Raw genomic sequence first — 27,468 nt, 5'->3', positions numbered from 1 at the left:
TAAAAAAAAAGTGTGAATAAAGAGAATAAAAGTTGATAAATGACTAGGAGTATAAACTAAGCATGATGAATAGTTTGTTGCCTTGACAACCTAGAAGTGCTTACTTTAAGTTTTCAATTACCTCTATGGATAGACTGGTTACAATCACACACACACACCATAGCAAATGATCCTGACTAGGGAAGGGACTTGACTGATATGAGTGTCGAACATGTTGAGGCCAAATATTTTTGCTGAGGGTTGAAATCTCAAACCTGATGGTGTTCTTGATACTGCTTTGCCATGACAATTTTGATTTTTCTTCTAGCTATTATCCATTGCTTGAGGACAAGCAATAGCTTAAGTTTGGGGGTGTGATAACTCCGTATTTTTAGTTGCATTTAGTTACATATAGGTTATATTAGCCTGTGGTGGATAAGTTTTGCTTAGGCAAGATTTATTTGGCTTGACTGATGCTGCTGAGGAGAAAGGGTTGTTTGAGTTGTGTTTGTGCAGGAATTCTACAGAGGAAGAACATTTCAATCGTGACAATGAAAAGTTGCAAAGGTCAACGGAACAGAAGAGAATGTGGAGAGCAGATTTATCTCGTTGAGGCAAGATTTATCTGAAGAAGTCTGAAATAGGTGTGGTGAATTTGCCTATGTCACATGCCATCTGGATGACCTACTTCACGTGCAAGCAAGCCTTGATTGTTCTAACATCCGCCTTTCCTTTTTAAGCTTGAGAAATTAATAACGGCTAATTAAGGAAACTCCAAAAGCATGCAAAGACCTAGGAGATTTTTCCTTATAAATATTCAGCTATATCCGCAAAGAAAAAGAGGCAAGGAATAAGAAGAGAGAAGAGCTTTACCTAAGGCGTGAGCAAGTAACTGTAGTGCTTTCTTACCGTCTACCCACTAATCTTCCTTGGTGTCCTCCATAGCCAGACGATAGAAGAGCGGTGATCAGGCCTCGAGAGAGTGTGATCACCAAGGCAGGCGTGGTGCTAATAAGGATTGTCGCGATAGAGCCCCCGGTTTTGGGAGTCGTTCTTCCTTTGTTCTTAATTCTTATTTTATTTAGGGTTGTATTAAACGGTTAAATCTTGGATGATCTTTGATAACACCATGAATTCTTTACTTGGTGTTAAACGTTTTTTTGCCTTAACAATATTTTTATGTTTATGAATGATGAATTATGTTTGCTTATGACTGTTTTGCTCATAGTTTAAATATTTTGCCTTAACACTGTAAGATCATCGAGAGATTGCCTGGGGTTTTGGTAAAACATGTCTTGGCATTGTAAGAGCATCGAGAGATAGCCTTTTGTCTAGATAGTTATTCTTAGATTCCAGAGAATTAAGATAGATCAACATGAGAAAAGGAATGAATCCAGGATGGTGAAGTTCTAACTTGTCTACCTTAGAGATAAGGAGTGAGTTTCAAGCGACTAAAAGGGATAATTGCTAGAGTAGGTTAAGACAACGTTTATAGTTAACGCCAAGAGGTATTACCATAGCAACCATCCAAGAATACCCATTAATCACGTCGGGCAGCTTAGTAAGGCATAATAATTCATTCAGAACTTAGAATAATTGTTGTCAAGACAATAGTTTAGCATCAGTGCTCTGTGACACGTCTGAATATTAGATGTTGTTTGCATTATATTTAAACCAATACTTGTTTTGTTTTATCTTTCTGCATATTTCCTTTGTCTCGACTACATTATTCTGAAATCGTTGAATCATTCTTTCTTAGTTTCTTCGTATTAGTTCTTAGTTCAAATACTTAGTAGGATTTAGTTTGTGACATTAGTTCTAGTTGTGGTGAAAATATATTTCTAATCCAATCCCTGTGGAGATGATACTCACTCACTACTATATTACTTGCATCGATTGTGTATACTTGCACATATTTTCTTGCCTTAGCATATACATTTACAAGCGATCAGAGGGTTAGTCGAATATGTAGAAGATGCATACTAAAGATTCAAGGAATTGAATTTCCAATGAATTTGATGGAATTACTTTTCAAGGAATTTGAGATAATTTTGGGAATGGATTGGCTACCTCCCTGTCATGCCATTGTATATTGTTGTTTAAAGAGTTAATACTGAATAACTCGGAAGGTACAAAGATAGTAGTAGTTGGTGAAAGGATAAATATCTTATCCAATGTCATTTCAGCTGTTTATGCCAAGAAATTGTTGTTACAAGGATACCAGTTTTTCATAGCGAATGTAGTTGATAATAGAGCTTCTAAGGTTAAGTTGGAAGATATTCTGACTGTTCAAGTGTATCCAGATTTGTTTACATATTACTTATCAGGTCATACTCTAGATCGAGAGTTAGATTTTAAAATACAAGTGCTACTAGGAACCGTGCCTATTTCTATGGCCCCGTATCGAATAGCTATGACTAAGCTCAGAGAATTAAAGGCCAATTATAAGGTTGTTGGATCAAGGTTTTATCAGGCCAAGTGTGTCATCTTGGGGCGCATCAGTGTTATTTATGAAAAAAAAAGATAGATCTATGCGACTATGCATAGATTATCGTCAGCTAAATAAGGTGAGAGTGAATAACAAGTATCTTTTTTTTAGAATTGATGATATTTTTTTATCATTTAAGGTTTAGTTGTGTTTTCCAAGATTGATCATCGATCAGGATATCATTAATTAAAGATAAAAGAAGAAGATCTTCCAAAGACAACTTTTTAGACTCATGGATATGATGAACGAAATATTTAAGTCCTATTTAGACCAATTTTTGGTAGTATTAATTGATAATATTTTGGTACATTAAAAAGGAAGAACACGGTGCCCATCTGTATATTGTTCTTCAGACTCTTCGTGAGAAAATGTTATATGCCAAGCTATCAAAGTGTGAATTCTGATTATCTAAAGTTACATTTGTTGGCCATGTGGTTTCGATAAAGGGTATGAGAATACATACGATGAAAATATAGGCTATAATTGAATGTAAAACTCCCAAGACTGTTTTCACCATTTAAAGTTTCCTGCAACATATTGGTTATTATCGATGATTTGTAAAGAACTCTTTGATGGTTACCTCTCCACTGACCAAGCTATTGAGGAAAGATATTTCATTCACTTGGTCAGATAAATGCCAAGAAATATTTAAGACATTGAAGAAGATATTAACCGAAGCCCCAATGTTAGTATAACCATAACTGGGTAAAGAATATGTGGTTTATAGTGACACGCCTCATATTAGGTTGGGATGCATGCTTATGTAAGAAGGAACAATCGTGGCCTATGTTTCAAGACAACTAAAGACTTGTGACAAGAATTATCCAACTTATTATCTCAAGTTGGGAGCCATTGTGTTTGCTTTGAAGATATGACATCATTATCTCTATGGTGAAAGATGCTATATCTACACATTTCACAAAAGTCTGAAGAATATGTTAACTCAAAAGGAATTGAATCTAAGGAAAATAACGTGGATGGAGCTTCTTAAGGATTATGACATGATCATTAAATATCATCGAGCAAATGCTAACATGGTAGTTGATACACTCAGTCGAAAGACATTTTCTATTTTAAAAGTTATGGATATGAGATTAACATTGAAAGAAAATGGTGCAATGATCGCAGGATTAAAGCTAAAGCCTACTTTGCTAGATCAAATAAAGGATCTTCAGAGAAAAAAATGAGAAGTATATGATAAAGATGAAAAAAGAAGAAAAAACTAATATCGACGACTTTGAAGTTAAGTCTGGTGGATGTTTATAATATCGATGAAATGTGTATATTCTAAATGATGAAGAAATGAAGAAAGAACTTCTTACCGAGGCATATTATAGTCTTTTGACTATGTATCCAGGTGGAAACAAGATGTATCATGACGTGAAGAGTCGATATTGATGGCCAGGCATGAAAAGAGATATCACCGAATTTTTTTAAGTTCCTAACATGTCAACAAATTAAAGCGGAGCACCAGCATGAAAAGAGATATCACCGAATTTTTTTAAGTTCCTAACATGTCAACAAATTAAAGCGGAGCACCATGTGCCTTCTGGATTATTGCAACTGATTTTCATTCCATAATGGAAATGGGAACGAATCATGATGGATTTTGAAACAAAGCTACCTTTGACACACAACAAGAAATATTCAATCTAGGTGATACTTGACATGTTAACCAAGTTGGCGCACTACATTCCAATTCGAACTTATTACTCTATGGATAAATATGTTGATGTGTATATTAAAAAAATAGTTTGACTAATGGAGTGCATGTTTTAATAGTATCTGATAGAGATCCAGGGTTTACTTCATGATTTTGGAAGTCTTTGCATAAAGCCTTAGGTACTCGACTAAATTTTAGTATAATTTTTCATCCTCAAACAGATGGACAATTAGAGAAGACTACTCAGATCTTGGAGAATATACTAAGGGTGTGTGTGATTGAATTCAAAGGATCATGGGAAACGTATTTTCCTTTAGTAGAATTTGCCTATAAAAATAACTATTACATGAGTATCTAGATGGCTCCTTACGAATCCTTATATGGAGGAAAGTGCCTAAACACAATTGAATTGGTATGAGTTGAGAGATCAAGACATAGTTGGTCCTGATCTAGTTAAAGAAGTGGAAGACAAAGTGAAGATTATATAAGATAATCTTAAGATAGCATCTCATTGACAAAATCTTTATTCAAACTTGAAGAGGAAAGAGATTTAATTTCAAGTTGGTGATAAGGTATTTCTTAAAGTATCATTGTGGAAAAAGATCTTTCAATTTGGACGAAAAGGAAAGCTAAGTATGAGATGATGTATGAATGATTCTACAAGCTTTAGAATGGTGTTAGGACCAAATTGGAAGTTTTTTTAAAGTTATAGGGACCTATTTGCATATTGTGAGAATATTGAGATTTAAATGGAAATTGTTCAAAAGTTTATGTATTAGGATTGAATGCATTGTTGGAATACTTGAATATAATATTAGGTACTTGAATCAATGTTTAATGGAAAATGACCATTTTAAATAATTTGTAAATATTGAGGAATTCTAAAAGAATTCATTTTAATGGTTTAAATGTGAAATTTGAAATGTCATGGGAAAGTAATGATGAATATGAATAGTAAAGGACTTGAAATATGATTTTAAAGTATTAAGGTCAACATTGATGTTGTAAAATGGAATTAGTATCGAAAGAATTTTTAGGAATTTTATGCTGAATATGTGTTTATGTTAGAATGATACTAACATATGCTTTGAATTATATGTTTTTGGTAATTAATTCTTGTGCAGATCATGATCTAAATCAAGATACAAGCAAGATTAAAGCAAAGGAAAAAGTTTAAGAGTTAAGCTAAAATCGATAATAAGTTTTAGTAGTGAGGCATCAGGTGATTGCAGTTTATTATTTTAAATATGTACATATGATATGAAAAAGATTTACGATGAGTCAACCTCGAATGATTTGGAAATAAATTAATTTGAATCATATTGTGATATATATATATATATATATATGGATACTTTGATAAATAAATCATTTATGATTTTGATATAAGTATTAATGTTGATACTTATGATATATTTTCATATGGTTTTATTTAATGATATTTGAATAATTTCTAAAATGGCCTTATAGATGATTTCGGGTATGAACTGTTCATCGCACTTGCACATGATATTTTGATATGTTAGTATTTGTTAATACTTTTGATAAATGAAGAATATATGACATTGTTTTAAAAAAACCATTGTATGTTTATTGAGAGACATGATATAATTGGCTTGCCATGAGGTGGAGTAGTAGTAGGTAACACAATATAGTACATGGTGCATAATGTACTTTCAAGATACATTATATGGCATAAAATAGTACCTGGTGCAATGTATTCCTTGTTATTAATATTTTGATGTTGTGTTCTACAATATGATTATATGGCACTAAAATGTGCAACATGTGTATACTCAATATAGAATCATATACCATGCATTCTCATTCATAATACACTGGGATATGATTTGAATATATGAATAGTGTATGTCATATGATTTGAATGACAAAAATATATTTTATCGAGTATTTTTATATGGTATTTATAGTACTTTGATTATTATGAAATTTTATATATTGAAATGTTTTACTTTAGTATATATATGTCTAGCTAAGTGAATATTTAGCGTGTGAATACTTTAGTTTATACATAAGGAAAAGCGTATGGAGTAATTAGTTAGGCTTGACATTATCTTTTGAGGATCATATCAGGTACAAGTATCAGTATAAGATCTTTTGATGTTTTTTTCATTCCTAGTTGACATGTATATTTTATTTGCTATGTATGCTCTAATATAAATAGGTTTTAAACCGGTTTGTATAATTAGATATGTAAATTAGAAGGGTTATTACTAGGTATAAATAATATTTTGCTTCTTTAGCAGTTTATTAAATTATATTTTAAATGCTATCGGGATGAATTTTAAAATATCACTATAGCAAAACAGAGTTTTAGCGGCATTTTTTTAGTCTTATAACGGCGTTTTTAAGCGCCGCTAAAAGTATTTGCGGCGATAGGAAAAAATCCGCAAGAAGCGCCAGCAATACCAACGCCGCTAAAGTTAGCGGTGTTTGAGAACAAAAAACGCCGCAATAGGTCAATATCTATTACGACATTTTTTGAACAAACGCCGCAAAATGTCAATATTAATAGCGGCGTTTTTTGGAACAAACGCCGCAAAAAGTTATGATATATAGCGGCGTTTCTAGAAAAAAAAATGCCGCAAAAGGTCAGATCTATAGCAGCGTTTTTTTATACAAACGCCGCAAAAGAGCAGACCTATACTGGTGTTTTTAGAACAAACGCCGCAAAAGGTCAGACCTATAGCGGCGTTTTTGGACACAAACACTGCAAAAGGTCAGACCTATAACGGCGTTTTTGAACACAAACGCCGCAAAAAGTCAGACCTATAGCGGCGTTTTTTTATACAAACGCCGCTAATTACCTTTCTTTATCTAATTTTAATTGATTTTGCATATTTCATTTCTGCTATACATCACCTAAATTTATATCTAGCTTTATCTAATTAACAACAACCATACATTTTAATTAAGACAAAAAACATAAAGAAAAATACTTAACAACAAAATAAATTAAAGTTTTTTTTATGGAGAGAGAACCTTAAAAGACATTAAAGTACAAATAAGTTACAATTGAACCTCAAAGTGTAGATATACATGGATTTGTTGTTCGATACATCCTCAATTTCACTAGCGTCATCATCATAACCTCCAGATATGCCTTCTAAATCTACTTTGTTTCCCACTTCATTGGAATTTGTCATATTCATCTTCTTGACATCTTATTTGAAAGTATCATTTGACAGTGAATGATCTCTCCTCATTAGATTAAAAACAAATGGGAAACGTTGTGCCAGTCTATTGAAGAAGCCGCTTTTTGTTGAAGTTTGTTCTTCAAGATTACTGCAATTACAATAATTTAGATGAGACTAAGAAGAAAAGGAAACAACCAACATAACTTGCATTCATAACATACATGTGAGTGATTGAGAACTGAAAAAAGATGTTGCAACAAACAACAAAAACAGGAAGTCAGGAACCATGAAAACTAAAATATATTCTACATAAGAATGTAAAAAATGTCATCATAAAGAAAAAATTTAATAATGTATTGGTTGCCATCTTACTTTTAGAAGTTAGAATTCTTACCCCAAGATAACAACTGTTGTGACTAGATGAATTGTATACTGATTGGAGTTTTATCAATGAACTAAAAAGAATAAATTTAAGTAAGGAGTTTATGTCACATATATCTCAACATTTCAAATGAAACTTATGTCACATCTGCAATAAAATTTTCTTAATAATACCTTTACCCCTGCACCAATAAAAGGGAAGTCATGATTAGCTTGCGAAATTGAAGTTCTGATGCTGTAACCAGCTCCAAATCTAAGTTTTGCATATTTGTACTTCCCAAGAATCTAAGCAAGTTTGTATTCTTAGAAAAGTTAAGGAATACAAAAGAGGATAAGCAATAAAATCTTAAATTTTGGATCAAGAAGCATGCATGTCTAAGTCCCTCAAATTTCAACCGATGTCGAGAAAAAAGTGTCAGTAGCATTTAAGAACAGACTATAAAGGGTTGAGTAATAATAAACTCATGGGTAGTAACTAGAACAAAATGCAATGTCAGGTCAACTCACATTTATAACTTCTGAAACTCCAAACACCTTAATATTATCACGAACTGCATCAATGAGTTTTCTTTGCATCTCCTGGAGAATTCCCAAAGCTTACCAATGATATAAGCATGGCATAAAATTCAGAGCCAACCCAACAAGGCAAAAGAAATGCTGACACTTATGACAACTGATATGGCATTTATGGCAAGTATAACAACATTATTGGTAGTTCTCAAAGTCTCATCTAGAGTTGCCAACTCATTTTTTAGCAAGGAGTCGGTGTCAATTTATGCGAATAAGAAAACCTGTGAGAACTCTCGATATTATAATGGGAGGCTTTTAGAGATCAATATCATAAATGATATAAATAGATTATCAATGAATTTTTTAAAAGATGATAAATACTCAACTAACAAAATCTTTATGTCATGCTTACCAATACAAAAATTTGTCATCTCTTGAAGTTTTCCCGTCAAATCCTTGAACTGCAAATTGTATTACAAAAACTGAGTTAAGAATCAGTTTGAATTGTTGTCATAGTTATAAGCCAATAACCTCAAATTTCAAACTTCCCCCTACCGGTACACCCAAAAAACGACTTGTTACAGGTGGCAGAGAAGTTAATGATTATGCACGAAGAATGTTAGGAAGGTAATTATCAATCTATTGAGAAATTGAGGACTACAAATCCTCCACCAGTCGCTCATGTCAAACCGGTAATTTCTAGTTATTCAAACCTTTCTGCTTATGTGTTTTGTAGAATAAAATATACTACATGATACTGTCTCTATTGATTTTTGCTTCTATTTATTCTTGCTTATTTCCTGGGCTTTGATTCAATGATCAATATAGCTGTGTTGGTATGTTGAAGGTAACATACGATATTCTACTCAAACTAGAAATAATTCATAGATAAAGAGTAGACTAACACCCCGTGTTTTCTAGATTTCAATCACAGAAAAATCAATTCTTTGCCGCAACCAAATTTACCAAATCCAATACAGAAAATCTTTGCATATTGATATGTAGAGCTTTGAATTAACTTTTGAGCTACAAATTACAACTTCAAATTCTTAAACAAAGTAAACAATCAAATTATCCCTGATTATCAAATCAAAATTAATCATAATAATAAAAGACAAATACCATTCTTTCTTCGATTTCAGCTAGTCGACGAATCACAATCCAGAACAGTGACATCAGTGTTCTACCTTCACTCCCATTTGATTTTCCAAACCTTTAAAAATACACATAACTTTCACATTTAGTAAACAAAAAAAACCCCTAAGCTTGCAGAAATTAGGAAAAGAGACTATAACCGACACCTCCACCTTGGAAAGAGAGATTCAGAAATAACTTAGAATTTCAAGGATTATATCTTTATATGAAAACAGAAAAGAGACTATAACCGATGCCTCCACCTTTTGAAAAATATTTCTGAAAAGCCCGAGTTTCAGGTTAAAAGAGAAGATAAAAAAAATTTGTATTCTATTTCCCTGAATAATAACACATACATGTATAGCGGGATAAGTGCAAATTCAAGAATGATGAAACAGGAGCAGATATATATACAACCATAGTAAGAGTATGAGAGGAAAAAAAAAATAACACTTACAATAGAAAACATATAAAATAGTACTAGAGACCGGGATAAGTGCAGCAGAGTGTACCCTGAGAAAGTGCCCGGCAACTCCTCGATGTTGAGCTCAGGCAGGACGACAGCCTCGCCGCCGCCACCGCACTGTGCAGCGGCAACAGTGAATACGCACATCCCAGCTCCGAAGGACACCTTCCATCATAAAAAAATAAACAAAAATAATTATTATAACTTCAAAATAGTAAAACGATAGCTCCCAATTCAGGAAACAAATGGTTACAGAAATTGTAATCTAGAAAATGGAAACCAAAAATGGTACCTGGAGAAAGTGAAACGACGAAGAGGAGAGGTGGATTGGAAGGGGAGAGATGATCGGGTGGAGGAGGGAGCAGCGGCAGATCTTGAGAATGGGGATTTTGGACCGTTGGTTCTAAAGGCAGATTTGATGGAGGAGGATGATCTACTGATGAAGCTCTTGCAAGCTGAAGCCATTAGCAAATAATAAAAGGAGAGAGGAAATTGAAAAACTTTACTAATCGAAGCTCAAACCTCGGAGGAAGTAAAATGGGAAGACAGGGTTTAGGTATTACCTCACATTGTCATTTTCGATTCGAATAAGTAAAGCAAAACCCTACTCATTCAATTGTTAACCACAACATTCGCATTATTTACAGTCGTACCCTCTCACCCTACTTATTCAATTGTTAACCACAGCATTCGCATTATTTACAGTCGTACCACAAATAAAAAAATATTTCTGAAAAGCCCGAGTTTCAGGTTATATGACAATTGCGGCGTTTGGTATTAAAACGCCACTAAAGTACGAGTCTATAGCGGCGTTTGGTATTAAAACACCACAAAAGTACGTGTCTATAGCGGCGTTTGTGTAAAAACGCCACTAAAGTACGAATCTATAGCGGCGTTTGGTATTAAAACACCACAAAAGTACGTGTCTATAGCGGCGTTTGGTATTAAAATGCCACAAAAGTACGTGTCTATAGCGGCGTTTGTGTAAAAATGCCACTAAAGTACGAGTCTATAGCGGCGTTTGGTATTAAAACGCCATAAAAGTACGTGTCTATAGCAGCGTTTGTATAAAAACACCACTAAAATACTAGTTTATAGCGGTGTTTGTATAAAAATGCCACTACATTACGATTCTTTAGCGGCGTTTTTATACAAACGCCACTAAAGTATAGTATTTTGCAAAAACGCCGCTATATGCAAACAATTATCGGCGTTTGCAGTAAAAACGCCGCTACATCCGCCGCTGAAAACAATTTTTGCTGTAGTGTATGCAGTTTCATTGTTTACATGAAACAATATTGAATTTATTGATGCATAAAATCATATTTGATTTAAATGTTAAAATATTATAGTTTGGCTTTACGCAATTAATTATTCTTAATGTTTGATGTGATATCTCTAATTTGTATTCAAATATGGATACGAGAAAGGGTGTTACATAGTTGATGTAATTAAGTTTTATTATATTTGAAAAGTTAATAACCACAAAAAGAGAGATATTTTACAAAGGGAAGCACTATTTTTAAATAGGGAAGAGGGGACTTGAAAAAAGGGAAAGTTTGAATCAATATATTTTTACCTTAGCTCAATAGCTTAGCTCGATTATGTCAACTATCCTAATTCAAACCATGAACTAGTCGAAATAGTAAACTGACCATCATCAAGCCAACAACCCACTCCCATCAACGATAAACCCGTCAAGTGATCACCAGATAAATCAAAGGGCAAAACCAAATAGAAAAACCAAGAAACCAAAGAGAGGTAGAACAACTGACATGTTGGAGTTTCTAGTTCCCGGCGAAGAGGCGTTGGATGGAAGATTCTTTTGGTAAAAAGGTAGAGGTTGTAGTGGAGCAACATACTACAATTTTGTTTCCATCAGACGGTGAACGACGATGGTACAAGGGTCTTTAACTCTTGAGTATCAAAAGGTTTTCCATATATCTACTAATATCTGAAGTGATTGTCGATGATTGGTGGCCATATTCACGAAGAGGAACGCGATATGGTTAAAATGGTGGCTATTGGATTCAGACAATCACCGGTAACGACAGTCGGTGTGGTGGTCGGCGACGCTCATTGGCATCTAATATTGACCAGATAAGTAAACTTCTTTTTGTTTGAAAGAGATGACTAGAGGAAATAGAAACAATAAGGGAGAATAGGGGAAATGAGAGAGTAAGAAATGGGTTTAACTTGGTATATGGGGACCACCCAAAACTATGATTTTTTGAGGTTCTTGAATTGAGAAGATGGGCAAAATACTGTAGCAGTCCTCTAGGTTGGGTAAGACTTTATCTTTGTCCTCCAGTTTTAGTTTAGTTATAATTATACCTCAATAGCTTAGCAATCCTCTAGTTATATTTATGGTTATGGTTACAGTTATAGTTTAGTGTTTATGACCATGAATTGCTTGGATTTGTGTTGAAAGGGTCAGAAGTTCGTAATTAAAGTCGGTAAGCTTGATTACAGGTTATTAAGGTGAATGCATCTCATACTCTAAAATATTTCAAGGTCTTTATAATTATGATACATTGCATGTTGTGTTTGAACTTTTGATTAATATTCAAATAGAAATCAGTAAAATTACCATAATACTCTTAGATTTACATAGGGAATAACGAATGCCAGAAACGAATGCTGGAATATAAAATCCTATGAAAATAGCATAAGACATCAGTAATGAACTCTTGTTCTTTGTGTTTCATATGTTGTAAATGACTAAAGGTCAGTGAAAATAGATGTTTTTCATAAATAAATTGTTGTTGGAAAGATTATGAGGAGTTTAGTAATGTTCAACACTTTGAGAAATCAAAATCTAGGTTCGAGTATCGATACTGTTATAATAGTGTCGATACTGTTGAGGCTTCTAGAAAATATGGATAGAAATGCTAAGGTGGTATCGATACTATTTTCCTAAGTATTGATACCAATAGGTGAGTATTGATAATAAGACTGTCGATATGGGTACTCGACAATGACTTATAAACTTATGAAATTTCAGAATGTCCTTTTGTATGGATACCAGCCTCAGTATCAATACTTGGGTAAGTGTGGTACTGATACTCTTATCTCTGTACCGTTATTAAAGAGTACGAAGATTATATAATCTTGAGTTCAATAGCTAGCAAATAAAGTGAGGGTCGGTACGAATGGGGTATTGAAATGGACGAAAGATAAAAGGAAACACGAAGGTTATTAATTGTTGCTATATATTTATATATATGTGTGTGTAATTGCATTCATTTCAGGTGTCTCACGAGGGAGCCCCGAAGGATTAGAATAACTTGCACGATAACGCCTAATCATATTTAATTTTGGGTGACTCGCATGGGAGCCCCGAAGGATTAGAGTGACTCACACAAGAACACTTAATCATATATATTTCTAGGTGACTTGCACCGAAGGATTAGAGTGACTCATACGGGAGCACCTAATCATATTTATTTATGGGTGACTCACACGGGAGCCCCAAAGGATTATAGTGACTCACACAGGAGCACCTAGTTATATTTATTTCGTGTGACTCACACGGGAGCCCCAAATAATTAGAATGACTGATATTGGAGTATCTAATCATATTTATTTTCGAGTGACTCGTACATGAGTCCCAAAAGATTAGAGTGACTTACACGGGTGCACCTAATCATTTATATATATATATATATATATATATATATATATATATATATATCTGGTGATTCAATGGGAGTATTGAGAGAAGGGTGATTATCGTACTAATTATACACTCGATTACAAGAATTATATTATTATATGTAAGGGTGTTCAAACGGTTAATTTGGCCACTGACCGAGTAGAATTAATCAAACTATTTTTCTTTATGTATTAACCGAACCAAATAAAGTTTAGTTATTTTAGTCAGTTAATCGAATTAACCATAATTTTTAAATATTTTTAACTAGATTAATTTGAATATAATAGAAATATTTTTTATTTGGATTCAAATTTAATTTGGTATTGATAATTTAATGAGTCTAGTGTGGTTAAAAAATAAGTGGGTCATAATTCTTAGTGGGTTTGAACTTAAGATATGTATTTAATATATTTTATATATTTAATATTTCATTATTTCAGTTAATTTAGTTAATTAACCAATTTCAAACCAAATTCACCGTTAATCGAATATTGAAAAAAGAGTTAATTGTTCCCCGACCGAACTAATTCGGTGGCCGACCGAAATAACCAAACTAATTCAGTTCAGTCGGTTTATTCGATTAATAACAAAAACAAATGAGCCCCTCTAATTATGCAATTCTAGATAATCATGGTATTCACTCTAGCAATTATAAATGAAGAATGATTGAGACAACATAGTTGATTGGTACATAACACTTGATATACAATAACTTAATATATACTTCTATTGATGCCAAAAACTTTAGTAAGATAAGCCTTTATGTAACACCCCAAATTTTGGGCTAGTAGTTTTGGGTTTACTTTAAAGGTGTGTGGGCCTTAAGGATTTTGTAATTGAAGTTTTTTGGGATGAGTATGGGCATAATTGGATGAGGATTAGGCCTAATTAACCATTAAAAATGGGATTTTTTCATAGCAGATGAGAAGAGACCAAAAACATAATTATCCCATTATTAAAAGATGAGAGCTTTTATCTCTTTCATCTCGTTCTTCTCATCATTTCCTTTATTTCCTTCTCCCATTTCTTCTCCAAGTACCATTGCTAAAGGTGAGTTTTTTGATCTTTATAATTCATCCCCAATCCCTCCAGTAACTTTCTTTATGTTTAGAATCTCATAATTTACTTTTTGGCTAAAGAAAGAGGGTGTAAATTACCATAGTTCACGAAAAGTGGGAGAAAGTAAATTGAGAAAGGAGCTTCATTTCGGGATTCTAGCATCAAGATAGTGTGTTTATAATATTTTATGGTATTAAGGCTTTCATAAGAATGATTATTTGTTAAGATTTGAGTATTTGAGTATTTTAGGGTTTATGCATGCTTTTATGATTAGAGGACATTTTTATGACATTTTATAACCCTAAGTAACTTCCTAAAGCTTTATCTCATTTTTAAGAAACAAACTAGGACCTTTGGGATGATTTTTGGGTGTTTCTCAAGCTTAAACAAAGCATTTCTAGGTTTGAGCATTGATATTGGATGAACAGTATCGATACTGGATGAACTGAGACAAAATCTAGGAATTTCTAGCAGGGAGTACCAATACTAAGAGAGAGAGTATCGATACTGCCACTACAATATCGATACTGAGGGTACATGGTATCCATATTTGGTCAATGTTTAGTAGAAAGAAGCCATTTTTGGTACTAGTACTCATGGGGTATTGATACTTGACCTCAGAGTATCAATAATGCAAGTAAAGTATCGATACTACACACTTCGGATAGTTAGATTTGACATCGTTAAGGCCTGTATAAGTTAAGGATAACCTGTAATAGTGGAGCTTAGTTCGTGAGGGACATAAATGATCATGAGAACCTAAAAACACTCATAGGATTGGGTTACAACTTAAGTACACATACTAAGTGTAATACATACAAGTATCTTTAGTTGAGCATGTCTCGAATAATTAAGAACGAGGATTATTGTAGAGGATGTACCAACAAGTGGTATGATAAGTCTGTCATATTACACAATAGCGAAATTGTGTACTCTAGGAACGTTTGTGAACTGAGAACGTATAAGTCGCCTCTCCCATTCAAGGGGTATTAAAGATAAGTGCGATGAACGACTAGAGTGTCGCTACCCAGTAATGAACCTGAGTCAGGTATCAGGCTAGCTAGGGTTACAGCCGGTGGATCAATAAACATAATAATCATTTTAAAATCATGAAATACGTAGATATAGAAACGACTAAAACACCCTTCACTGTTAAATAACCAAAATAGAAAAGCTTAACAGACTAATATATAAACAAACTAATAAACCCTCGTATAACATTCTAGATGAGAGAATGAATGAGATAGAAACTAGTGAAGGGGATGGCCTCACCTTAGTATGTCGAGCTTTGCTAGTGTGTGGCGAGGCTACCTCAGTTTCCATAGTGGGGCATTGTCGGTGGTGTGTAGCTAGCTATCTTAGTTATCCTCAACAAGCATTGTCAGTATTTTATGGATTTCATATCTTAGTCAAGCATCTATATTTGCATCAATCCAGTACATCAAATATCTTTAGATCTTGACTTGACGACTATGCGAGACCGGCCAATGCTTTAGTTGAGCGGGAATTGTATCGATTGCTATGTGATGATCAGATTCCCCCTCCAGTGAGACCAGAATATCATTTAGCAGCTTAGTTAGAATTTCTCTGACACTATATGACACCAGGTGTAACACCCCAAATTTTTTTTAGTGACCAAAATATAAATTTTTAAAGTTTGTAACCAAACTATAAAGTTAGAAAAGCTCAAGGACCAGAAAGGTAATTTTCAAAAAGTTAGCTAATCTAAACCCGTAAATAAATAGGTCACCCTTAAGTGTGGGGTTTCATGGGAATCAGTTTTGGATCTAAAATTTATGTTAAAAGCTATAAAATGTTAAATTCCGGTAAAAATTCGATAAATCGGATCGAATAAAATATTTTGAGAAAAATTGAAGGTTATTAAATCAAGCTTAAAAATATTATTTTCACATGTTAAAATGATTAAAAATAATATGGATCATTGGATTTGAGAAATTATTGCCAATTTTAATTTGGATCGTTTGATGAAAAATTGCAAGATTGAAATTTTGGAAAGATTGCATGGGAAAAGTTGGAAAGGGTGAATGAGTTGGTTCATATTTGATTTTATATAGATGATTAGAGTTTTGTGGCTTGGTATTAAGGTAAATATCAAGTTTCATTAAGGGAAAATGACATTTCTCATTAAATGAATATTATATTCATTTAAGCTTAAATAAATGCCAAAATAACATGAAATTAAAGGAATATTTCATGAAATCAAGCTATTTTTCATCTCCATTTCGTGCTCCCCCATGCCTAGGTAAGAGAAATTTTATTTTTCACTTTTGAGCAATTTTCGTTGGACTTTGGATCGAGCTGTGAACTAGAAAATTGTTTTATTCGAAAAAGGCTATCATTTAGTACCCTTATTGCATGCTAATTTGGTTTGTGTTCAAAGATCCCAAATTCTAGGGTTTATGTTCGTATTAGAGTTTCATGATTTGATAAAGGATTTAGATGTTTTTGGGGTTGTAGAATTATTTCCAAACATGATTGATGATTAAAATCAACTATATATGGCTACATATGTTAATATAAGTTTTGGCCTAAACCCTAGCTTATGGGGAAAGATATGTTTTGATGAAATTAATTTAGGGGTTTGATTGTAGAGGGCTTGAAATGTTGAATAGAGGTTCATTTCATTCTTGAATCAAGTGAAAATCATGAGATTTACACCTCAAAAGTATTCGACCTTGAAGGAATTATTGGGGGGAAATTGTAGAAAAATCCCCATGGCTTAGAAATAAGCCTTGAAAATAAATTCTGGGTCATTTTTAAATTTTTCAAAACTTAATGGATCATTTTAGCAATTTTGAAAAGTTATGGACTAATTGTGTAATTACTTAATAATTAATGTACTTTGCTAGAAATTACTGTTTGAGGGCTAAAATTGAAGTTAGAATGTGAAATTAAGCTATTTTGGAAAGTTGGCAAAGTTTAAGTACAAAATGGTAAATATTGAGAAAGTTAGTGGCTTAAGGGGTAATTATGTTATTGTTGTAATTACTCAATAATTGATGTACATTGCTGGAAATTACTATTTGAGGGATGAAATCAAAGTTAGAATGTGAAATTAAGTCATTTTGCAAAGTTGGCAAAGTTTAATTACAAAATGGTAAATATTGAGAAAGTTATTGGTTTAAGTGGTAATTATGGTATTGTTGATATATTGGGATGGAAATTTATTGGGCTTAGTTAGGCCTTGAATTGAAGGAAATAATGGTAAGGGCCCATTATGAGTCAAAAGAAAAATTAAGATGAATTTTAGAAGAATTCAAAAATAATGATACTTTTGGGTATTATTATCATGTATAAAATGATAGTAAGAGTACTAACATGTCTTTTATATTTGTATGTACTTGTATGGATGCTTGTGTAGATCGTGATCAAAACCGTGATAAAAGCAAAGCGAAAGGCAAGAAAAAAGTCAAAGAGTAATCGAATAATGACAGTAAGGCATAATAGTGAGGCATACTAGGTGAGTGCATTTATTATGTACTTGTATGATATGAGGATGACTTGCGATGAGTCAACCTCGAGTGTTTTTATTAAACATGTTTTGAACGCTTTTTAAAATATTTTTCATAAAGTTTTATGAATATGATTTTACGAATGATTTGAACTACCCTAAAACGAATGGATGTGTTTCACACAAATTATCATTTATTGATGGTTTGGAATAAATGTTTAATTTGCACTTTGGATTTTAAAGCCTATTGTATGTACATTGAGAGCCATAGGTACAATTGTAATACCATAAATAAGGTGGTTTGTAGTAGTACTTTGTGTACTGAAGCACTATGTATGTAATTGACATACATGGTGTATGATGGTTTTGTAATACCATAAATAAGGTGGTATTGTAGTAGTACTTTGTGTACTGAAGGACTATGTATGTAATTGGCATACTTGGTGTATGATAGCTATCGATCAATTTTGTTTAATGCACTTGTTGCATATTCTTATTAGTATCTTTGCATACTATAGGCACTTTGTGTGCAAGGATGGTAGCCGTACGAGATTACTACACCAAAAATGGTTAGTATAATGTTGCTACGTACTAAAGTACCTATACGTCATTGTGGCACTTAGGTGTTTATTGTGTACCTTGCAATCTCATTTATCATACATTGGGCTGTGAATGGATATTTTGGAATATTCTAATTGATAAGTATGTTAGGCGTACAAAATAATGTTTCGCATGTTATTTGATGGAAACTTAGCTTATCAAGTCAATTTTATGCGTTAATATATTTTATACGATCAAACTCGTATTTTGATCTTTTATGAAATATTTATGTTTTTATATGCCTCATTTATTATATATGCCTCACTAAGTGTATACTTAGCGTGTGATAATTTTCACACGTAGGTAATATTGTACGATTGGAGTGAGGGATGCAGCTGACATCATCTGTCAATGATTGCCTCATCAGAAACAGTATGACATCTCTAGATGTTTATTTTGATATTACTAGTCGGTATGTACTTAGACATTATATGATGCTTGGCCCAATGTGATATTTTTAGCCCAATCAGGTTTAAGGTGTTACACTTTAGATTAGTTTCAAGACTATTAATGCTACATTTATGGCCTATATACATATGATATGCATGCTTATTAGTCATTAACTTCTTGAAATATGATAGAGTAGTCTTGTACTCACTAGGGTTATTAGCTCATTCTTCTAATTACCATTGTATGTTTTGGTATTTAAGGATCGCGATGGGACAATGATATTTCCAGTAGAGTTTTAGTAGAAGTATCAGAGTACAATAAAGAGTTCTTGTAGGGTCATGTACAGGTTATGGTTGTCAATTATTATTTGAGTCATATTATAAAAATATGTTATATTGTTTTAACTTATATATGATCTTTGAACAAAGGAACTCCAATTTTATAAATTACATATTTTTTGTAATTGTTATAAAGTGTTATAAAATTTTGAGTAAATCATGTGTTTCAAAATTCGAAAAGTCTCAGTTCATCACAGTGACCCAATGTGATATCTTCGATTCTAGTACAGTTCTTGGATCGAGTCAAGGTTATTACATTTAGTGGTATCCGAGTTAGAGTTTAGTCAGTTTTAGGTTAACCTAGACGAGTTCTTCATTCCCTAAAGGTTGGCAAATGTACTTGTAGACTGAGGCTATGATATTGTTCGTCCATTATTGATTTGTAAGTTATATTATCCCTAATTAATAACAATTTAAAGATGGATTAATTGTATAATTTTTTATAAATGATTAAGAATGTAGAGCACGATTCTCATCTACAACAGTATGTCAGATATTAAAATGTGTAAAGAAAAGTTAGAAAGATTAAAATCATCCCTTCCTACAATAAGAGACGGAAGTGCATACTAATTAGAAATATTATAAAATTTAGAATTAAAGTAAGTAGCCAATTGATAAGATATGTATAAGATTGAAAATATTTACAATATGATAAACGATTCTTAAGATTTAAAATGTTGATTCGAACAACCTCTTACAATTAGTATTGTAAAACTAAAATGATGTCAAAAGTCCTTCTTCAACCACGTCTTGAATATCAAAGTGCATAGTGAGGGTAAATTATTCCTATTAATGTGAGCGTTTTGGGTTTTAAGAGCCTTAAAGTGATTCTAGCATGTCTAAATGTTTAGAAACCACGTTCTTATCTTTATTAAGCCATTATATGAGTCATTTCCAATGGATCATTATATTGAGAGAAATGAGTGAAGGCTCCAAAAGTAAAGAAAAAGGGAAAGAGGTGGTTGGTTGAGCCTTGGGTTGTTTATTCAGCCTGTAGGTGAAAGGTAAAACATTTCTAACCTTTCTCTACTACTAGTAGATCAGCATGCATAGTTTTGATGCATGTTTGAGTGTATGAGCCATTTGTGTACACTTAGGGGGTTAAGCATGAAAACGGGATTTGTTGTTATTCATGTGTAAGTTCATGTTCCTTAAGTACTAAATAATCTTTAAACACTATTTGGGGGCCTTAGGGACACTTTAGAAGAGAATTAGATGATTTTAGATAAGTGAAATAGAGTTTTCTAAGCATAGGGTATTGATACTTGTTGAGTTAATCGATTGACGGAATCGGCCAAGAGGGGGTGAATTGACAATAAAAATTTTGGTGGAAGCTTTTGCAGAAAATTGAAAATAATTGCACAGCGATTTAGAGTGGTTCGACTTTCTCAACCAAAGTCTACGTCCACTACCTTAGCTATCCACACTAAGGATTTTCCATAAATTCACTAATTTGTCTTTCTTTTGAGGACAAAGAGTAACCTTACAAACCCTCAAGAATTATACCCCAAATTCTTGAGAACACTCTCTCCCAAAGAGAACAATACAAATTTTGCAAACTTACAAGGAAATCCTCACAAGGTAGATTGTTTGCACAATTCTAGAACAAAGAAAAGAACACTAAAAAATGAATACAATTGAGCACAATAAGTGTTCTTGAAAGAAAGATGAATATTGAATGAAAAATATGCTTGAAATGCTAAAACTTGAGGTTTGATGCTTTCTCTTTGATTCTCTCTTGATTCTAGTTGCTTGATGTTTCTTGTTGTTGATCAATGGCTTCTAAGCTTGCTTAAATACACCTTGAATCACTTCTGAACGCTGGGGATGATTAGAGCTTGGAGCGTGGGGGGATTCGGTAACCCCTATAGGGAATCAGTTCCCTAAGTGCAAAATTCAAATATTTCGACCTTAAAAAGGGGGGAATCGGTTCCCTCCGAGCATACTGGAATTCTCGGAGCCAAACCACTCAACCACTCAGGGGGGAATCGGTTCCCTCTGAGCAATCTATAATTTATGGCTTTGAAATGGTTTGAAATACTTTGTAAATTTATTTTGAAATTGTTTTAAGATTAAAACTTAATTTTACACTTGAGTAAGGATTAAAAATGATTTTTGAAAGATTTAGAGTAATGTTTTGATATTCGAATAATTATATCGAATATACTTAGAAAACCTTATTGCACAATCTTAAAATTCATTTAACTTAATTTGTTATATGTAAATATCAAAATGTTTTCAACAATCTCCCCCTTTTTGATATAACAAAACATTTTAGTAATTTTAAGATTTTGAAATAAAAAACGACGTTTTTGAAAATTACTCCCCCTTACTTTAACACTTACTCCTCTTTTAAAACATTTAAAACATTTAACACTTCTCCCCCTTTTTGTTAAATCAAAAAGTCATTTGTAAAGAATTTAAACAAGGTTTTGAAGTCATTTAGCCAATTGAGTATATAGATTAAGCTGCTAAGATCACAATCAAGAGAAACGTTAGTCATTAGTTTCATAATCAATATTCATAATTAATGTGACATGGCAAAATTGGTCATATTGCTAAAATGATGTACATGATGCAATAATGAATAAATTTAACCACACCAAATATATAAGTTCTCACCATTCATAAATCCAAACAAATTCAAAATCAATCAATCCACAAATTCAAACATTCCAAAATATTCAAAATGTTAAAACAATAATCTTTTAGTTCAAAGTTTTTAAAGCTAAGCACAGAATCAAACATCCGGATCGGGAGGAGGAAAACGAGCTCGCATAGCGGCCATTTCGTGAGTGAGTTCATTAATACGCGCGTTGGTTGCTTCATTGTTTGCACGCATCTCCCGAAGAATTTTTAATTGTTGAGATCCCATTGTGGATAAATGGGACTCTATAAAAGTAAAGCGCGAATCCATGGTCGCATATCGGAAATTGAATGTCTCCATAAAGGATTGAAAATATGGAGGCATTTGATGTGTTTGTTGTGCTTGCTCCTAGGTCTGCTCCTTGGGTTGTTTTAGGCTCATCTTCGGCTTCATCGATGTCTCGCATTAATTGTTCAAGCTCGGGATCGTCGTCAGCTTCTGGTTGTGCTCGTGAAGAACTTGCTCCCGGAGTATTTTCAGAAGATCGAACCCATTCATCGGTTTCCTTATCCTTTATCCATCCCGCTCTCGTTAAAGAAAGAGAAGATTAATTTGTTTCTTCAGAGGAAATGAGGCATCTAGACCAACTCTAAGCCTGGCTTTAGAAAATAGGTTACTCAAAATGCAACCGTAAACTAGAGATGAACATAGTTTCTTGTTATGAACAAGATTTACGGTTTCAACAATTTCAGCAAAAATGATCTGAGGTAGGTTTATTTTAATATTGTTTTCGAAACAATGTAACCACCAAAGATCCAAGGCTCTAAGAGTAGAATAACGACCACCGGATGGTCGAAACCACCAAGAAATTATTAGATGAAGAAAACGTTCATGAAGGTCTAAGACACTTGCACTATCCCTTCTTTTATAACGAGATCCTAAGATTTGTTTTTCATTTGAAATACGATCATTATCTAATCCGAATGCATTGGCTATGTAAGCCGAGTCAATATATAAGAATTGTCCTAGGAGGTAGGAACGAATTCCTATGGTTTCGGTTTCAGTTCGGTTTTTAACACAAACGACATTAGAATAGAAAATACGAACAAGTTGATGGTAGACAATGGGTTCAAGTTCAAAGAGTTTGTCAAATTTCCACTCTTGTAAAAGAGGAAGATCTTTAAAATTAATATCTAACATAGCTTGACGAGAAGGAATACGTTCTTCTCTAATTTTGTAAGAGTCAAAATATTGATAATACCAAAAACGATGATTTCTAGGACCAGGATGATTGTAGCACGAGTTTTGAATAGACAAATTAGGATCAATGGGATTAGGATTAGGAATTGAATTTTCAGGAATAGGAGGAGGATTTGGAGGTGGATTTGGTTGACGGTGTGAGCGACTAGATGATGACCTAGCACGTTTAGGATTGGACATGGTTTAGGAAATCGGAATAGAATTGATAACCTGCAATTTAGAAAACACATGTATGCAATTCAATCAATCCCAAAACTCAATTGAGTCCTCAATATTTCAAGGTTCTCTAAATCAATCCTAATGGGCAAAGTTTTTGAAAACTTTTGAAAAATACGATTTTGAGAAACAATATATGTATAGTTTTCATAACAACAACATAATTCAATCAAAACACAATAATTTGAAAAAAAACATTTTTTTTATTTCAAAAATTTCAAAATTTTTTAAAAATTCTTGTGTTTTTGATGAAATTAGTTGTAATACCTAGTTTCTAATCACTAAACAATCAATGCCTGATCTAAAGTTCAACCTAGAACTAATTAAAACTAGTTCTATGTTCATAAATTGATAAAATAGAAGTTTTGGAAAAATACCTTGAAGGATTTCGGATTTGAGTGAGATTAGATGAAGTTTGCACGTTTTTTATGATTCCAATAGGTTTAGAAGATGATATTTGAAGTGAATTCCGATTAAAAACGTTGATTTGAGGCAAGAATGGAGATTTGAGAGAGTAGAGGGAAGAAACGGCGTGAAGGAAGAAGATAAGAAGGTTTTGAGGATTTAAGGGTTCTGCCCGTGTTAAAATCCAGAACCCTAGGGGGGTATCGATTCCCCTATGGGGGGAATCGGTTCCCCTTCAAAGGGGGAATTGGTTCCCTCATGGGGGTATCGATTCCCTTTGCACCAAAATGCTAAAATCCGATTTTAAACACACAAAATGCTAAATTAATTTTCTGTAGTGGTATTGGCAACTCATATATAGAAAATTAATCATGTTCAAACAATCAAATTATTCTTTAAAAGATATTTGAACATAAAATTAATTTTTCATCAAGAATCATAAACCCCCCTAACTAATAGCAATGAATGCAATAAAAAATTAGCAAATTTTTTTTATTTAGTCTTAAAAGTGTAAAATTATTTTAAACACTAAGTGAAGATAGGTTGGTTAAACCTAATTCTCTCCTTAGTGTCCAAAATCTTTCCTTGTCTAAAGGTTTTGTAAAGATATCCGCTAATTGGTGCAAAGTATCAACAAATTCTAGAACTACATATTCCTTAGTGACATGGTCTCTAATGAAGTGATGTCTTATTTCAATGTGCTTAGTTCTAGAGTGTTGGATGGGATTTTTAGTGAGACAAATAGCACTAGTATTGTCACACTTGATAGTAATGGTACCAACTTCAATTCCATAATCAAAAAATTTTTGTTTCATCCATAAAACTTGTGCACAACAACTACCAGCTGAAATGTATTCGGCTTCAGTGGTGGATAATGCAACACAATTTTGTTTCTTTGAAAACCAAGAAATCAGAATATTTCCAAGGAATTGGCAAGTACCGAAGGTGCTTTTCCTATCTAATTTGCATCCTCCATAATCCGCATCAGAAAAAGCATGCAAGCTAAAGCTAGAGTCTCTAGGATACCAAAGTCCTAAACTAGGAGTGTCCTTAAGGTATCTAAAGATTCTCTTAACAGCTAGTAAATGTGATTCCTTAGGGCATGATTGAAATCTAGCACATAAGCAAACACTAAACATAATGTCTGGTCTACTTGCAGTTAGATAAAGTAGAGATCGAATCATTGACCTATATAGTTTAACATCTACACATTTACCTCCTTCATCTAAGTCAACCTTTGTTGAAGAGCTCATTGGAGTGTCATGAGGTTTGCCATTTTCCAGTCCAAACTTCTTGAGCATATCTTTGACGTAGTTAGCTTGATTGATGAAGATGCCATCTTTTCTTTGCTTGATTTGGAGTCCCAAGAAAAATGAGAGCTCCCCCATCATGCTCATCTCGAATTCACTTTGCATTAGCTTAGAAAATTCTTGGCAAAGAACTTCATTAGTAGAACCCAATATTATATCATCAACATAAATTTTAACTACTAATAAATCTTTACCTTTATGGTTTAAAAACAATGTAGTGTCAACCTTCCCTTTTGAAAAACCTTTTTCAATTAAAAAAATTGACAATCTTTCATACCAAGCTCTTGGAGCTTGTTTTAAACCATAAAGTTCTTTTGTCAATTTAAGAACATGATCCGGAAATTTTGAATCTTCAAAACCTAAAGGTTGTTCCACATACACTTCTTCTTTTATAAAACCATTTAAAAAAACACTTTTAACATCCATATGATATAATTTAAATTCATGAAAACATGCAAATGCTAGTAACATTCTAATTGCTTCCATCCTAGCTATGGGAGCGTATGTTTCATCATAGTCTATGCCCTCTTCTTGAGTATACCCTTGAGCAACAAGCCTAGCCTTATTTCTCACTATATTACCACTCTCATCAAGCTTATTCCTAAATACCCATCTAGTACCTACAATAGATTTATTACTACGCCTTTCAACTAATGTCCATACTTTACTTCTCTCAAATTGATTTAACTCTTCTTGCATAGCCATAATCCAATGTTCATCATTTAATGCTTCTTTAATATTCTTAGGCTCTATGCATGAGATAAATGCAACATAATTACAAATATTTCTAAGAGAAGATCGAGTTGTTACCCCTTTGGATGGATCACCTATAATTTCACCATCCTTGACATAGTTGTACTCTCTTGGATAAGATACTTCCCTTTCTTCAATGGTTGGATTCTCAAGAGGATCATGAGTTTACTCATTTTTTGTTTCTTCCTTTGATGATGGTTCTCCAACTTCATGTCTAACGTCATTTGTATTTATAACACCTACATCATCATTCACACATGAATCCTTCCTTCGAAGGGGATTATCATCGAAAACAACATTTATAGACTCTTCTACAACTAAAGTTCTTTTATTAAATACTCGATAAGCTTTAGAATTTAAGGAATAACCCAGAAAAATTCCTTCATCACTTTTAGCATCAAATTTGCCAAGGTTCTCTTTACCGTTGTTTAAAACAAAACATTTACATCCAAAATGATGAAAATAGCTAATTTTAGGCTTTTTATTTTTGAAAATTTCATATGGAGTTTTCTTTAAAATTGGCCTAATCATTACTTGATTTATAATATAACAAGCGGTATTTCTGGCTTCCGCCCAAAAATATTTTGGCAAATTATTTTCACAAAGCATGGTTCTAGCCATTTCTTCTAAAGTTTGATTTTTCCTCTCAACAACTCCATTTTGTTGAGGGGTTCTAGGTGCTGAAAAATTATGGCTAATACCATTAGAATTACAAAACTCAATAAATCCAAGATTTTCAAATTCAGTGTCGTGATCACTCCTAACACTAGTTATAGATTAACCTTTTTCATTTTGGATTATTTTTGAAAATGTGATGAAATGTTCTAATGCTTCATCTTTAGTACTTAAAAATACAACCCAAGTATATCTAGAATAGTCATCTACCAAGACAAATGCATATTGTTTTCCACCCAAGCTAGTAGTCCTAGTTGGCCCAAAAATATCTATATGGATCATTTGTAATACTCTACTAGTTGATACGTCATTAATGGATTTAAAAGAAACTCGCTTTTGTTTTCCTTTAGCACAAGCATCACAGATTTTATCATTATCAAATTTAAGCTTAGGCAACCCTCGAACTAAATCACCTTGAATTAGCTGTTGCAAAACACTCATACTAGCATGTCCTAGTCTCCTATGTCATAACCAACTATCATGTTCATCCTTAGCCACTAGGCACAAATTAGTCATATCAATAGAATCTAAATGCACCATGTATATGTTTCTTATTCTATGACCAACAAGCATAATCCGATTAGATGCAATGTCAATGACTTTACAACCATTAATATCAAACATGACATTGAATCCCTTATCACAAAATTGACTAATACTCAATAGATTATGCTTTAATCCATTCACATATAAAACATTCTTAATTTGTATGGAAGAGGTATTACCAATAGTACCAATACCTTCAATGTGACCTTTTGAATCATCACCAAAAGTCACTTCTCCTCCATTTTTGGCGTTAAGCTTAATGAACCGGCTTTTGTCTCCGGTCATGTGTCTTGAGCATCCACTATCAAGGTACCATGAGTTTGAATTTGTTTCCCGTTCCATGTAGCAATGCTCCTTTTCCTACAAACATAGATTAATTTCTAATTTTTGGTACCCAAATTCTTTCGGGTCCATATTCATTAG

The 27,468-nt window shown here is 33.0% G+C and overlaps 1 long non-coding RNA gene across 1 annotated transcript; it reads left to right on the top strand.

Annotated features, from left to right (window-relative positions):
* The first annotated feature begins 8,761 nt into the window (after positions 1 to 8,761).
* LOC120199252 lies at positions 8,762 to 25,988 on the top strand. The gene is made up of 4 exons (XR_005523440.1): positions 8,762 to 8,871; positions 12,097 to 12,100; positions 15,566 to 15,568; positions 25,978 to 25,988. It is a non-coding gene; the product is annotated as an uncharacterized LOC120199252 (long non-coding RNA).
* The last annotated feature ends 1,480 nt before the right edge of the window (positions 25,989 to 27,468 follow it).

Source organism: Hibiscus syriacus, unplaced genomic scaffold, assembly GCF_006381635.1.
Source record: "Hibiscus syriacus cultivar Baekdansim isolate YM2019G1 unplaced genomic scaffold, ASM638163v2 tig00005406_pilon, whole genome shotgun sequence".
Lineage (NCBI taxonomy): Eukaryota > Viridiplantae > Streptophyta > Magnoliopsida > Malvales > Malvaceae > Hibiscus > Hibiscus syriacus.
This window is presented reverse-complemented; position numbering and strand designations above follow the sequence as displayed.